Below are 6,118 nucleotides of genomic sequence, written 5' to 3'. Positions count from 1 at the left end.
CAATGTTTCTAAATGAGCTTTTGAGGGACATTTTACATTTAAGCCATAAAATTCTGTCCCTGGCCCCCAAAAGCTCATTTCCATCTCACAATGCTAAATACATTTAGACTATTTCTAAAAATTCCCATAGACTCAGAAGTTCCAAGACTGCACAAAAGTCCAAGTCCAAAGTCTTCTCTGAGGCTCCAGGAAAACTCTCAGCATGAATTTCTATGAAAATCCAAAGTAAGTTTTCCATTCCACAAGGGAGAAATAGGAGAGAAGAAAGAAGGAATGGATCCAAAGCAAGACTAAAATCCATCTGGGCAAACAAGTCCTGTAGTTCCAGATCCAGCATCTGGAGCACATGGCATTATGATGTCTTCAAAGGGCTTGTGCAGTTCTGCCCCTATGGATTTGCTGGTTGTAGTCCACATGACCTCTCTGTTGACCTGTCTCTGCTAAATTCCTGCAGCTACTCTTGTCAGATGTTCCACTGTACTTGCATTTCTTAATCTCAGGTGTCTCCTCTGCAGCTTCAGCTTCCTCCTGAAATCCCCATGCAATCATCCTCTCAGGGGCTGCCTGTAGGGACTTCCTAGAGCACTTTACCAGTCTTACATCACCTTTCTTTACAATCTTGATGCGTCCATGACCAACTAACTGTAGCAACCTGCATTCCTGCAGAACAAGCACCACATGGTTACTGCCAAGGTCTGCCACCATCTTGAACAATAGTCAAGGCTCCAAAAACCCTGACTGTAGTAACTTGTATGTGTCTGGGTGGCTCAGCATTTTGAAACAGTTTTCTAGGTCCCCCTAAACAAGAAGTGTGGCCCACTATCTCTTCTCACAATAAATTTTACTTTACAACCTGGAGCCTGAAATGGGTGTAGTATTGCTAATTCCTAAGATGCCATTGTCACGAGCAGTTATAATATGAGACATAAGACTTAGGTAGTTTCTCGATGCTGTATTATTCACTGCACACAATCACACACACTTACTTGATCTAACTTTAGTCTTAGCCTAACTCCAGTTTCATACCAACATTTCAGTGCTCACCATTTGACATGTCTTAAGGCCGGCTTCGCTCTGGAAGGCATGTGAAGGATTCACCACAGGGGTGAAGTGGAGGTTGGCAGCTATCTTCTCTGGCCTTTCATGCCTGCTCTCAGCTCAGCTCCTCTGGGATCTCAGCTCTCTGGTGTCCTCAGCTCTCTGACATTTGGTCCGGCCCTTGTCTCAGCCCTCCGCCATCCAATCTTATAGTTCTTCTTGTGTCTGTCGTGGCTTGATAAGGTGAATGGCACTGGGGGTGTCCGTGTGGATGTTCTAAACTGTCTCTAATTGGTTACACCTCATTTTGGGGATCTCTGATTGGTTATATCCTTTTTAAGGTTACATCATTGGGTTTTTACACAGTCACACATCATTATTCATATAATGTTCCATAGAGTAAAGTAAAGTATAGCAAATCAAAGTAAAGCAAGACAAGTCACTCATAACAGCCCTGAAGCCATCTTTTTTATTGTCTCTGGGCAAACTCTTTAGCATTTCTTTAGTGTCTGTGACTTTTTTAACAACCACACTTTTTCTTTTTTAGTAGAAAATAAGCCACTTTTTAAATAACACATCAGAATGTGGGGATTTTTGGTGAGTTTCCTAGAGAGTCCCTTGTAGAGTCCCCCTAAGCTGGAGCCCCTGGGACTGCAGGGCCTGTGGGTGGAGCTGGCAGGGCTTCAGTAGCAGTCAGCCTCGTTCTCCTCCAGTATGTCCACTGTGGCCAGCACGTCTTGCAGGAGGGACTGTGGGTTCTTCTCCACATGGTCGCTGCTCTCAACCAGTCTGCCCTGAAGGGCCTCCATATCTATGAACCTCAGGACAGCCAGCCAGTCCTCAGACTCTGGGTCCTGCTCGCCTGCCTGCCACCTCTGCAGTGCAGCCTCCATGAAGTCCAACCAGGGATTGTCCCCAGTTTCCTGCATGCCATCATAGAGAGCAGTCTTGTCTCTCAGGAAAAGGAGGAGGTTGAAGGCCTTTTGGGCCACAGGATGGTCACCGTCAAACAAGGCACAAAAGGCAAACTCTAGGAGCCAAGGCTGGCAGAGAGTACGCATCAGGGCATAGGCTGGGAAGGGGTGCCTCAGGCAGGACCACTGCACAGGGACAATGGCCAGGCTGCCCCAGCTTCTGGGTCAGGAACACCTGAGCCAGCTCCAGGCCCTGTAGCCAAACCTCCCAGTCCAGGTCCTGGCTTACCACCTGGAGCACAGTAGCCACAAACCACTCTGTGTCCCAGGCTACATCAGCATGGGCGTCCCTCAGCCACTGGGTGAAGACCTGGACAACAGCCCTCCATGAGAAACCCTCTGAGTCTGCAGACAGAATGTGCAGGAACTCCTTGAGCAGGCCCTGCTCCGCATCTGGGTGCTCAGGGCCGGTGAGGGTGGCCTGCTGGCCCTGGCTAGAGAGTCGCACCATGGCAGTCCCTGCGCTTGCTTGCACATAACTCAGGGCCTCGGAGAAGCTGCTGGGTGAGCATGGGTGCCCCTGAAGAGAAGAGCACTTGTCTGAAGTCGGCCCGCCCTCCCCAGTGTCTGCTCAGATTCCTGTAGAACTCCAGGGCTGAGTCCCTCACCTCCCAGCAGGGACTGCACAGGCACTTCTGCAGCATGGGGAACAGCTTTCTGAGGAACAGCGGGATGAGGGGGCCAAACTCAGAAAAGCTGGGGTTTTTGGGCAAGCTCAGGAGTCACCTGAGCGTTACTTGGAAGGTCTTCTTCAGAACTGTGGGCCTGGAGTCAAGGTTATCTAGGTACTCCAAGAGGACGGCAAACACCTGTGGCACCAACTCCTGGGAACTTGTCCCGTGAGACAGTGTCCCCAGGAAATCAAGGGCTGCTTCCTGGACCCGGAGAGAGCCTGCCAGGGTCCCACAGAGGCGACCCCACACACTGGAGGCAGGAGCAGCTGAGCCATCACAAAGTCACAGCATGGTCACTACAGCTCCCAAAAGGGATACTGGGGGCCAGGATGAGGGGCTCTGGGGCTGAAGGTACTGGAAGCAGTCTTCCTGGGTCACAAAGGTCTCAACAAGGTGTAGGGAAAAGGAGAAGACTCTGGGGCTTATATCCTGTGGGATATGTGCGACAGTAGCTCTACCAGGCAGGGGTTCTCTTGCAGCAGCAGGAGGCTGGACTCTGCCTCTGTCACCGTTTTAAACCAGTCCAACAGTTTCTCCAAACAGGTATCATCTGCCACCACTGCCTGGGATCCACCAGAACAGCACAGAGAGCTGGAAGGAGGCGGGAGCATTCAGGATCCATGGTCCTCAAGGGTCCCTGGGCTGGGGCATTCATTCGTCTGTCAGTCCCCCGGCAGGCTGCATCCGGGAAGACCTGCCTTCCCGCAACCCAGTTGGTTTTGGGCTTGAGGCCCGCCTGTTGTGGCTTCGCTGCGGGCGCCACCCTCAAAGAGGCAAACTTGGAGGCCACCAGCGCTCCAGCCCAGGGCCAAGCACGCAGCGCCAGGAGCCGCTTTTAGCCAGCTAGGAGACCGACTGGTGGCGGCTGTGACCCCTTCCCCGCGCACATCTCACCCCAAAACCACGCATTCTTAGAGCTAGTTTTATACAGTTTTCTAGTCAAACTGAAAGTTTTTCAAATCTTTCTGTCTTGTTTTCTTTTCTTATCACAATAAACTTGACTAAAAGCCACCAGCAACACCCATGCCACCCTCTGAAGGCTGTTACCTTAAATGTTCTTAATCTTCTACCAGATTAAGAAGTCTGTCACATCTAAAATCAGTCTCACAGAAAGTCACAGGACATGAGCAAAATGTAGACAACTTCTTAGAACATAACACAAATGGCCTCTAGTCTGATTTCCAATAGAATCATCTTCCTCTGGGCCAACACTTTACTTTCTACAGCCTGATCGACATTCTGATCTTCTGAGCTCCCACCAGAAATGTCCATTAATCTCCCCTTATGACATTCTAAAACTTTTCCAGCTTGCATTGCTTAGCTTTCCAAAATTCATTCTACAAATGCCAAAAAGGCTGAAAACTTCTGAAACACAATTGTCAAGTTAGTCATAACAACAACCCTACTTTCCTATATCAATTGCTGTTTTAGTCAGCTTTTGCTCCACTGTGACCAAAAGAGTTGACAAGAACAATTAGGGGAGTAAAAAAATATTTGGGAGCTCATGATTTCAGAAGGCTCAGTTCATAAAAAGTCGACCTTATTCCGTGGGACCTGAGATGATGCAAAACATCATGGTGGAAGTATGTGGTGGAGGAAAACAGCACAGTACATTATGATCAGAGGGCAGAAAGAGCTGTGCTCAACAAGGACAAAATAGTAACCCCAAAGGCACAGCCCCAGGGACACACATCTTCTGGACACAACCTGCCTACCTACATTTAATTCCTATTAGAGGATTAACCCATTGATTAATCCATTGATTAGTTCATCAATTAGTTAAGACTTTCATAACCCAATCATTTCACCTATATACCCTCTTTCATTGTCTCACACCTGAGCTTTTGCAAGACACTTTACATCTAAAGTATAACATTTCACCCCTGCTACCCCAAATTCTACCAATGTTATTTAAGTATCTTGACAACCCTCTTCCCCTTCCATTTGGAATATCTTTCCCCTACAGCAAAGTTTGATGCTGTTTTTTCACCTTTATATTCCCACAGATAAGAATAGTGTTGGCACCTAGTATTCAGTAAGAATTTGTTGAATAAATTTAAATACAACTTCTGAAACCATGTGTTCTTTAACAAGGGTACAAAATAAAGTGCAATTTATATTTTTGAGTAAAGAAATTTTACTCAGTACCACATGTCAACCGTCTTACAATTCTGTCTTTATTTCTAACAGTATTTAAACTCCCATTTTCCACACCTATTTTAATAAACCTAGGTTTCTATATATGTTTTCTGTATATGTTTCTATATATATTGTTTTATGTTCAAATTAATTTATATTTTAGTTTTGAAGTAATTCTCAAAACTAAATATATGAAATTTATATCATATAACATTAACTACTTTTATTAAAAAATTAATTAAAATTATTTTAAAATTTTATAGTAAACACTTCAATGGCATTTACAACATTAATAATGTTATGCAACTAATACTTCTATCTAATTGCAAAATATTTCTGTCACTCCAAAATAAAATCCCCTAATCCATTAAGCAATTTTAACCTCTTCCTCCCTACTCCCAGATTTTGCCAACAACAAACTGCATTCTGCTTCACTGGATTTACTCATTTTCAATATTTTATCTAAATAGTACATAACCTTCTGCATCTAGCTTTTGATTTTGTATAATGTTTGGGAGTTACATTCACATTTTTGCACACATCAGTCTTTCATTTTTACTAATTAATAGTATTTATTTTATCTGTATAACGTTATTCATTTATCCATTCATCCATAAATGTAGATTTGTTTTTTCACCCTACCTTTTGGCTAAAGTGAATAATGCAGCTCTAAGTAAGTACAGATGTACTTTTTTATCACCTGCTTTTAATTCTGGATTTTTTGTTGATGTGTGCATGGTGGGACCATGAAAATAAATTTTATGTTTAACTTTTCAAATGACTGCCAAACTGTTATCCATGGCAGCTGAATCCTTTTGCATTTCCATGAACAATTCATGATAGTTATAATTTCTTCACATCCTTACCAACACTTCTTATTTTTTATTTTTTTTGAATATTTAATCATACTATCAGTTGTGAAATGGTGTTTCATTGTGATTTTCATTTGCTTTTTCCTAATGAAAAATTATATTGAACATCTTATGCATATTTTTGGCCATTTGTGCATGTTCTTTGAGAAAATATCTATTCATGTTCTTCCCATTTTTCAATTGTGTTGTTGACTTTTTTGTTAAATTGGTCATATAATTAATTTGCAAATATTTCAGCCATTCTAGAGGATGTTTTTTTATTTTCTTGAGGATTTCATCTGACTTTTTTTTTATTCTGACGAAGTTTAATTTATCTGTTTTTCCCTCTTTTATCCATGCTCTTGGCGTCAACTCTAAGATTTTATTTCCAAATTGTAGCTCATAAATATTTTCAGGATGTTTTCTTCAAATAAATTTTTAG

The 6,118-nt window shown here is 43.5% G+C and overlaps 1 pseudogene; it reads right to left on the bottom strand.

Annotated features, from left to right (window-relative positions):
* Nucleotides 1–1,721: 1,721 nt before the first annotated feature.
* Nucleotides 1,722–3,297, bottom strand: LOC124979439 (BRCA1-associated ATM activator 1-like; annotated as a pseudogene).
* Between the last annotated feature and the right edge of the window lie 2,821 nt (nucleotides 3,298–6,118).

The sequence above is a fragment of the Sciurus carolinensis genome, chromosome 3 (assembly GCF_902686445.1).
Source record: "Sciurus carolinensis chromosome 3, mSciCar1.2, whole genome shotgun sequence".
NCBI classification, from domain to species: Eukaryota; Metazoa; Chordata; class Mammalia; order Rodentia; family Sciuridae; genus Sciurus; species Sciurus carolinensis.
Note: the sequence above shows the minus strand (reverse complement) of the source record. Positions and strands in the feature narration are given on the sequence as shown.